The 11,268-nt window shown below is 48.7% G+C and overlaps 1 protein-coding gene across 1 annotated transcript in view; it reads right to left on the reverse strand.

The window, feature by feature from the left end:
* LOC149435125 (anion exchange protein 2-like) overlaps positions 1 to 10,362 on the reverse strand; it is a 90,058-nt gene extending 79,696 nt beyond the window's left edge. Inside the window, exon 1 of the mRNA XM_089662988.1 lies at positions 10,313 to 10,362. The gene's annotated coding sequence lies outside the window, so the exon portion shown is untranslated. The remainder of the gene's footprint in view (positions 1 to 10,312) is intronic.
* Positions 10,363 to 11,268: the final 906 nt, after the last annotated feature.

Genomic DNA, 11,268 nt, shown 5'->3' on the forward strand with positions numbered 1-11,268 from the left:
ACACAAGGAAGCACTGGGGGTCACCAGGATCTTCCCAGGACACCAGGGACACAAGGAAGCACTGGGGGTACACTGGGGATCTTCTTAGGACACCAGAGATACAAGGAAGCACTGGGGGTACACTGGGGATCTTCTCAGGACACCAGAGACACAAGGAAGCACTGGGGGTACACTGGGGATCATCTCAGGACACCAGGGACCCAAAGAAGGACTGGGGGTTACTAGGGAGCTTCTCAGGTCACCAAAGACACAAGAAAAAACTGACGGTCACTAGGGATTTTCTCAGGACACCAGGGACACAAGGAAGCACTGGAGGTCACCAGGTTCTTTGCAGGACACCTGGGACACAAGGAGGCAATGTGAGTCACTAGGAATCTTCTCAGGACACCAGGGACACAAGGAAGCACTGGGGGTACACTATGGATCATCTCAGGACACAAGGAAGCACTGGGGGTACATTAGGGATCTTCTCAGGATATCAGGGTCTCAAGAAAACACTGGGAGTACACTAGGGATCTTCTCAGGACACAAGGAAGCACTAGGGTCACTAGGGATCTTCTTAGGACACCAGGGACACAAGGAAGCACTGGGGGTCACTAGGGATCTTCTCGGGATACCAGGGACACAAGGAAGCACTGGGGATCACCAGGGATCTTCTCAGAACACCAGAGACACAAGGAAACACTGGGGGTCACGAGGGATCTTCTCAGAACACCAGAGACACAAGGAAACACTGGGGATCACCAGGGATCTTCTCAGAACACCAGAGACACAAGGAAACACTGGGGGTCACGAGGGATCTTCTCAGGACACCGGGGACACAAGGAAGCACTGGGGATCACCAGGATCTTCTCAGAACACCAGGAAGCACTGGGGGTCACTAGGAATCTTCTCAGAACATCAGGGATGCAAGGAAGCACTGGGGGTCACTAGGGATCTTCTCAGAACACAAGGGACACAAGTGAACACTAGGGGTGCACTAGGGATCTTCTCAGGATCTCCTCAGAACACCAGGGATGCAACTAAGCACTGGGGGTCACTCGGAATCTTCTCAGGACACCAGGGACACAAGGAAGCACTGGGGATCACCAGGATCTTCTCAGAACACCAGGAAGCACTGGGGATCACCAGGATCTTCTCAGAACACCAGGAAGCACTGGGGGTCACTCGGAATCTTCTCCAGACACCAGGGACACAAGGAAGCACTGGGGGTCACTAGGGAACTTCTCAGGACACCAGGGACACAAGCAAGCACTGAGGGTCACTCGGAATCTTCTCAGGACACAAGGAAGCACTGGGGGTCACCAGGATCTTCTCCAGACACCAGGGACACAAGGAACACTGGGGGTCACTAGGGATCTTCTCAGAACACCAGGGACACAAGGAAGCACTGAGGATCACCAGGGATCTTATCAGGACACCAGGGACACAAGGAAGCACTGGGGGTCACTAGGGATATAATCAGGACACATGGAAGCACTTGGGGTCATTAGGGATCTTCTCAGGACACCAGGGACACAAGCAAGCACTGGGGGTCACCATGATCTTCTTCGGACACCAGGGACACAAGGAAGCACTGAGGGTCACTCAGAATCTTCTCAGGACACCAGGGACACAAGGAAGCACTGGGGGTCACTAGGGATCTTCTCAGAACACCAGGGACACAAGGAAGCACTGGGGGTCACTAGGGATATTCGCAGGACACATGGAAGCACTTAGGGTCATTAGGGATCTTCTCAGGACACCAGGGACACAAAAAAGCACTGGGGGTCACTAGAGATCTTCTCCTGACACCAGAGACACAAGGAAAAATTGTGGGTGCACTAGGGATCTTCTCAGGATCTCCTCAGAACACCAGGGATGGAAGGAGGCACTGGGGGTCACTCAGATTCTTCTCAGGACACCAGGGACACAAGGAGGCACTGGGGGTCACTAGGAATCTTCTCAGGACACCAGGAAGCACTGAGGGTCACTTGGGATCTTCTCAGAACACCATGGACATAAGGAAGAACTGGGGATCGCTAGGGATCTTTTCAGGACACAGGGAAGCACTGGGCATCACTAAGGATCTTCTCAGGACACCAGTCACACAAGGAGGCACTTGGGGTCACTAAGGATCTTCTCAGGACACCAGGGACACAAGGAAGCACTGGGGGTCACTTGGAATCTTCTCAGGATACCAGGGTCACAAGGAGGCACTGGGCGTCACTACGGATTTTCTCAGGACACCAGGGACACAAGGAAGCACTGGGGGTCACCAGGATCTTCTCAGGACACCAGGGACACAAGGAGGAACTAGGGGTCACTAGGAATCTTCTCAGGACACAAGGAAGCACTGGGGGTACACTGGGAATCTTCTCAGGACACCAGAGACACAAGGAAACTCCAAGGGTCACTATGGATCTTCTCAGGACACCAGGAAGCACTGGGAGTCACTAGGGATCTTCTTCAAGACACCAGAGGCACAATGAAGCACTGGGGGTCACTAGGGATCTTTTCAGGATCTCAGGACACCAGGAAGCACTGGGAGACACCAGGGATCTTCTTCAAGACACCAGAGGCAAAATGAAGCACTGGGGGTCGCTAGGGATCTTCGCAGGATCTTCTCAGGACACAAGGAAAAACTGGGGGTCACTAGGCATCTTCTCAGGACACCAGGGACACAAGGAAGCACTGGGGGTCACTTGGAATCTTCTCAGGATACCAGGGTCACAAGGAGGCACTGGGCGTCACTACGGATCTTCTCAGGACACCAGGGACACAAGGAAGCACTGGGGGTCACCAGGATCTTCTCAGGACACCAGGGACACAAGGAAGAACTAGGGGTCACTAGGAATCTTCTCAGGACACAAGGAAGCACTGGGGGTACACTGGGGATCTTCTCAGGACACCGGAGACACAAGGAAACTCCAAGGGTCACTATGGATCTTCTCAGGACACCAGGAAGCACTGGGAGTCACTAGGGATCTTCTTCAAGACACCAGAGGCACAATAAAGCACTGGGGGTCACTAGGGATCTTTTCAGGATCTCAGGACACCAGGAAGCACTGGGAGACACTAGGGATCTTCTTCAAGACACCAGAGGCACAATGAAGCACTGGGGGTCGCTAGGGATCTTCGCAGGATTTTCTCAGGACACAAGGAAAAACTGGGGGTCACTAGGCATCTTCTCAGGACACCAGAGACACAAGGAGGCACTGGGGGTCACTCAGGATCTTCTCATGACACCAGGGACACAAGGAGGCACTGGATGTCTAGGAATCTTCTCAGGACACAAGGAAGCACTGGTGGTACACTGGGGATCTTCTCAGGACACCAGAGACACAAGGAAACACTAAGGGTCACTAGGCATCTTCTCAGGACACCAGGAAGCACTGGGGGTCACTAGGGATCTTCTTCAAGACACCAGAGGCACAATGAAGCACTGGGGATCATTAGGGATCTTCTCAGGGCATCAAGGACACAAGGAAGCACTGGGGGTCACTAGGCATCTTCTAGGGACATCAAAGACACAAGGAGGCACTGGGGGGTCACTAGGGATTGTCGCAGGACACCAGGGACACAAGGAAGCACTGGGGGTCACTTGGAATCTTCTCAGGATACCAGGGTCACAAGGAGGCACTGGGCGTCACTACGGATTTTCTCAGGACACCAGGGACACAAGGAAGCACTGGGGGTCACCAGGATCTTCTCAGGACACCAGGGACACAAGGAGGAACTAGGGGTCACTAGGAATCTTCTCAGGACACAAGGAAGCACTGGGGGTACACTGGGAATCTTCTCAGGACACCAGAGACACAAGGAAACTCCAAGGGTCACTATGGATCTTCTCAGGACACCAGGAAGCACTGGGAGTCACTAGGGATCTTCTTCAAGACACCAGAGGCACAATGAAGCACTGGGGGTCACTAGGGATCTTTTCAGGATCTCAGGACACCAGGAAGCACTGGGAGACACCAGGGATCTTCTTCAAGACACCAGAGGCAAAATGAAGCACTGGGGGTCGCTAGGGATCTTCGCAGGATCTTCTCAGGACACAAGGAAAAACTGGGGGTCACTAGGCATCTTCTCAGGACACCAGGGACACAAGGAAGCACTGGGGGTCACTTGGAATCTTCTCAGGATACCAGGGTCACAAGGAGGCACTGGGCGTCACTACGGATCTTCTCAGGACACCAGGGACACAAGGAAGCACTGGGGGTCACCAGGATCTTCTCAGGACACCAGGGACACAAGGAAGAACTAGGGGTCACTAGGAATCTTCTCAGGACACAAGGAAGCACTGGGGGTACACTGGGGATCTTCTCAGGACACCGGAGACACAAGGAAACTCCAAGGGTCACTATGGATCTTCTCAGGACACCAGGAAGCACTGGGAGTCACTAGGGATCTTCTTCAAGACACCAGAGGCACAATAAAGCACTGGGGGTCACTAGGGATCTTTTCAGGATCTCAGGACACCAGGAAGCACTGGGAGACACTAGGGATCTTCTTCAAGACACCAGAGGCACAATGAAGCACTGGGGGTCGCTAGGGATCTTCGCAGGATTTTCTCAGGACACAAGGAAAAACTGGGGGTCACTAGGCATCTTCTCAGGACACCAGAGACACAAGGAGGCACTGGGGGTCACTCAGGATCTTCTCATGACACCAGGGACACAAGGAGGCACTGGATGTCTAGGAATCTTCTCAGGACACAAGGAAGCACTGGTGGTACACTGGGGATCTTCTCAGGACACCAGAGACACAAGGAAACACTAAGGGTCACTAGGCATCTTCTCAGGACACCAGGAAGCACTGGGGGTCACTAGGGATCTTCTTCAAGACACCAGAGGCACAATGAAGCACTGGGGATCATTAGGGATCTTCTCAGGGCATCAAGGACACAAGGAAGCACTGGGGGTCACTAGGCATCTTCTAGGGACATCAAAGACACAAGGAGGCACTGGGGGGTCACTAGGGATTGTCGCAGGACATCAAAGACACAAGGAGGCACTGGAGGGTCACTAGGGATCTTCTCAGAACACCAGGGACACAAGGAGGCACTGGGGCGTCACTAGGGATCTTCTCAGGACACCAGAGACACAAGGAGGCACTGGGGGTAACTAGGGATCTACTCAGGATCTTCTCAGGACACAAGGAAACACTGGGGGTCACTAGGCATCTTCTAGGGACATCAAAGACACAAGGAGGCACTGGGGGGTCACTAGGGATTGTCGCAGGACATCAAAGACACAAGGAGGCACTCGAGGGTCACTAGGGATCTTCTCAGAACACCAGGGACACAAGGAGGCACTGGGGCATCACTAGGGATCTTCTCAGGACACCAGGGAACAAGGAGGTACTGGGGGGTCACTAGGAATCTTCTCAGAACACCAGGGACACAAGGAGGCACTGGGGGGTCACTAGGGATCTTCTCAGGACACAAGGAAACACTGGGGGTCACTAGGCATCTTCTAGGGACATCAAAGACACAAGGAGGCACTTGAGGGTCACTAGGGATCTTCTCAGGACACCAGGGACACAAGGAGGCACTGGGGGGTTAATAGGGATCTTCTCAGGACACCAGGGAACAAGGAGGCACTGGGGGGTCACTAGGGATTGTCGCAGGACATCAAAGACACAAGGAGGCACTGGAGGGTCACTAGGGATCTTCTCAGAACACCAGGGACACAAGGAGGCACTAGGGCGAAACTAGGGATCTTCTCAGGACACCAGAGACACAAGGAAGCACTGGGGGTAACTAGGGATCTACTCAGGATCTTCTCAGGACACAAGGAAACACTGGGGGTCACTAGGCATCTTCTAGGGACATCAAAGACACAAGGAGGCACTGGGGGGTCACTAGGGATTGTCGCAGGACATCAAAGACACAAGGAGGCACTGGAGGGTCACTAGGGATCTTCTCAGAACACCAGGGACACAAGGAGGCACTGGGGGGTCACTAGGGATCTTCTCAGGACACAAGGAAACACTGGGGGTCACTAGGCATCTTCTAGGGACATCAAAGACACAAGGAGGCACTGGAGGGTCACTAGAGATCTTCTCAGGACACCAGGGACACAAGGAGGCACTGGGGGGTTAATAGGGATCTTCTCAGGACACCAGGGAACAAGGAGGCACTGGGGGGTCACTAGGGATCTTCTCAGGAATCTCCTCCACTAGCAAACAGAGGGATCACTAGCTATCTTCTTACAAATTATTGGGACACCTTAATTTGCATGTAGTGTGTAAGGCCCCCATACACAATGACACTGTCCGCCTGTAGTATGTAAGGTCCCGATATACAACTAGACTGTCCGCCTGTAGTATGTAAAGTCCTGATATACAACTAGACTGTCCGCCTGTAGTGTGTAAGATCCCAATATACAACGAGACTGTCCACCTGTAGTGTGTAAGATCCCGATATACAACTAGACTGTCCGCCTGTAGTGTGTAAGATCCCAATATACAACTAGACTGTCCGCCTGTAGTGTGTAAGATCCCAATATACAACGAGACTGTCCGCCTGTAGTGTGTAAGATCCCAATATACAATGAGACTGTCCGCCTGTAGTGTGTAAGATCCCAATATACAACGAGACTGTCCGCCTGTAGTGTGTAACATCCCAATATACAACAAGACTGTCCACCTGTAGTGTGTAAGATCCCGATATACAACTAGACTGTCTGCCTGTAGTATGTAAGGTCCCCATACACAATGACACTGTCCGCCTGTAGTGTGTAAGATCCCGATATACAACTAGACTGTCCGCCTGTAGTATGTAAGGTCCCAATATACAACTAGACTGTCCGCCTGTAGTGTGTAAGATCCCAATATACAACTAGACTGTCCGCCTGTAGTGTGTAAGGTCCCGATATACAACTAGACTGTCCGCCTGTAGTGTGTAACATCCCAATATACAACAAGACTGTCCGCCTGTAGTGTGTAAGGTCCCGATATACAGCTAGACTGTCCGCCCGTAGTGTGTAAGGTCCCGATATACAACTAGACTGTCCGCCTGTAGTGTGTAAGATCCCGATATACAACTAGACTGTCCGCCTGTAGTGTGTAAGATCCCAATATACAACTAGACTGTCCGCCTGTAGTGTGTAAGATCCCAATATACAACTAGACTGTCCGCCTGTAGTGTGTAAGATCCCAATATACAAGTAGACTGTCCGCTTGTAGTGTGTAAGATCCCAATATACAACTAGACTGTCCGCCTGTAGTATGTAAGGTCCCAATATACAACTAGACTGTCCGCCTGTAGTGTGTAAGATCCCGATATACAACTAGACTGTCCGCCTGTAGTGTGTAAGATCCCAATATACAACTAGACTGTCCGCCTGTAGTGTGTAAGATCCCAATATACAACTAGACTGTCCGCCTGTAGTGTGTAAGATCCCGATATACAGCTAGACTGTCCGCCTGTAGTGTGTAAGATCCCGATATACAGCTAGACTGTCCGCCTGTAGTGTGTAAGATCCCGATATACAACTAGACTGTCCGCCTGTAGTGTGTAAGATCCCGATATACAACTAGACTGTCCGCCTGTAGTGTGTAAGGTCCCAGCATACAACTAGACTGTCCGCCTGTAGTGTGTAAGGTCCCAATATACAACGAGACTGTCCGCCTGTAGTGTGTAAGATCCCGATATACAACTAGACTGTCCGCCTGTAGTATGTAAGATCCCAATATACAACTAGACTGTCCGCCTGTAGTGTGTAAGATCCCGATATACAGCTAGACTGTCCGCCTGTAGTGTGTAAGATCCCGATATACAGCTAGACTGTCCGCCTGTAGTGTGTAAGATCCCGATATACAACTAGACTGTCCGCCTGTAGTGTGTAAGGTCCCAGCATACAACTAGACTGTCCGCCTGTAGTGTGTAAGGTCCCAATATACAACGAGACTGTCCGCCTGTAGTGTGTAAGATCCCGATATACAACTAGACTGTCCGCCTGTAGTATGTAAGATCCCGATATACAACTAGACTGTCCGCCTGTAGTGTGTAAGATCCCAATATACAACTAGACTGTCCGCCTGTAGTGTGTAAGATCCCGATATACAACTAGACTGTCCGCCTGTAGTATGTAAGATCCCGATATACAACGAGACTGTCCGCCTGTAGTGTGTAAGATCCCGATATACAACTAGACTGTCCGCCTGTAGTATGTAAGATCCCGATATACAACTAGACTGTCCGCCTGTAGTATGTAAGATCATAATACACTGACATATATTATACACTGACACATATTATACACTGACATATATTATACACTGACACAGTATACACTGACACACTACACACTGACATATATTATACACTGACACACACTATACACTGACACACACTATACACTGACAAAAATATTATACACTGACACAGCACACAGACACATACTATACACTGACACACATTATACACTGACACATGTTATACACTGACACACTATACACTGATACATATTATACACTGACACACATTATACACTGACACATATTATACACTGACACATATTATACACTGACACACTATACACTGACATATTATACACTGACACACTATACACTGACACATATAATACACTGACACAGATTATACACTGCCACACTATACACTGACACACTATACACTGACATATTATACACTGACACACTATACACTGATACATATTATACACTGACACACTATACACTGACACATATTATACACTGACACATATTATACACTGATACATATTATACACTGACACATATTATACACTGACATATATTATACACTGACACATATTATACACTGACATATATTATAAACTGACACATATTATACACTGACACATATTATACACTGACATATATTATACACTGACACATATTATACACTGACATATATTATACACTGACACATATTATACACTGACACACTATACACTGATACATATTATACACTGACACACTATACACTGATACATATTATACACTGACACATATTATACACTGACACACTATACACTGATACATATGATACACTGACACATATTATACACTGACACACTATACACTGACACATATTATACACTGACACACTATACACTGACATATTATACACTGATACATATTATACACTGACACACTATACACTGACACCGATTATACACTGACACACTATACACTGACATATTATACACTGACACATATTATACACTGACACACTATACACTGACATATTATACACTGACACATATTATACACTGACACACTATACACTGATACATATGATACACTGACACAGATTATACACTGACACACTATACACTGACACACATTATACACTGATACATATGATACACTGACACAGATTATACACTGACACACTATACACTGATACATATTATACACTGACACATATTATACACTGACACACTATACACTGACACATATTATACACTGACACATATTATACACTGACACATATTATACACTGACATATATTATACACTGACACATATTATACACTGACACATATTATACACTGACATATATTATACACTGACACATATTATACACTGACATATATTATACACTGACACACTATACACTGACATATATTATACACTGACACATATTATACACTGACACATATTATACACTGACACCTATTATACACTGACACAGATTATACACTGACACACTATACACTGATACATATTATACACTGACACATATTATACACTGACACATATTATACACTGACACACTATACACTGACACATATTATACACTGATGCATATTATACACTGACACAGATTATACACTGACATATATTATACACTGACACACTATACACTGACACATATTATACACTGACACACTATACACTGACACATATTATACACTGACACATATTATACACTGACACATATTATACACTGACACACTGTACACATAACATATTATACACTGACACACTGTACACTGACACATATTATACACTGACACATATTATACACTGACACACTGTACACTGACACATATTATACACTGACACATATTATACACTGATACATATTATACACTGACACACTATACACTGATACATATTATACACTGACACATATTATACACTGACACACTATACACTGATACATATTATACACTGACACATATTATACACTGACACATATTATACACTGACATATATTATACACTGACATATATTATACACTGACACATATTATACACTGACACATATTATACACTGACACACTCCTGAACACTTCAAGTCACATTCCTGAAGTAACAACTTCTCTCCAGCAAACTCACCTCATACCGACCAACCTCCTCGCTGACTGATCCCTCACTGACACACTGCCAGTACCTCCTCCACTGATCACTGACACACTGCCAGTACCTCCCCCACTCATCACTGCCCCTTCTACACATCACACGAATGTCCCATCCATGTTCACAGCACTGTCCTACATACATGCACTAATGTCCTTGAAATACCCAACATTGTACAATGTATGTTATATCTGACGCGTCTCCTCCTCGCCGTCCAGCACCTGACGCGTCTCCTCGCCTTCCAACACCTGACGCGTCTCCTCGCCGTCCAGCACCTGACGCGTCTCCTCGCCTTCCAACACCTGACGCGTCTCCTCGCCGTCCAACACCTGACGCGTCTCCTCTCCTTCCAACACCTGACGCGTCTCCTCCTCGCCGTCCAGCACCTGACGCGTCTCCTCGCCTTCCAACACCTGACGCGTCTCCTCGCCTTCCAACACCTGACGCGTCTCCTCGCCTTCCAACACCTGACGCGTCTCCTCGCCGTCCAACACCTGACGCGTCTCCTCGCCTTCCAACACCTGACGCGTCTCCTCGCCGTCCAACACCTGACGCGTCTCCTCGCCTTCCAACACCTGACGCGTCTCCTCGCCGTCCAACACCTGACGCGTCTCCTCGCCTTCCAACACCTGACGCGTCTCCTCTCCTTCCAACACCTGACGCGTCTCCTCTCCTTCCAACACCTGACGCGTCTCCTCGCCTTCCAACACCTGACGCGTCTCCTCTCCTTCCAACACCTGACGCGTCTCCTCGCCTTCCAACACCTGACGCGTCTCCTCTCCTTCCAACACCTGACGCGTCTCCTCTCCTTCCAACACCTGACGCGTCTCCTCGCCTTCCAACACCTGACGCGTCTCCTCGCCTTCCAACACCTGACGCGTCTCCTCTCCTTCCAACACCTGACGCGTCTCCTCGCCTTCCAACACCTGACGCGT

The sequence above is a fragment of the Staurois parvus genome, unplaced genomic scaffold (assembly GCF_062004578.1).
Source record: "Staurois parvus isolate SC_StPar_1 unplaced genomic scaffold, SC_StPar_1.0 ptg001600l, whole genome shotgun sequence".
Taxonomy (NCBI): domain Eukaryota; kingdom Metazoa; phylum Chordata; class Amphibia; order Anura; family Ranidae; genus Staurois; species Staurois parvus.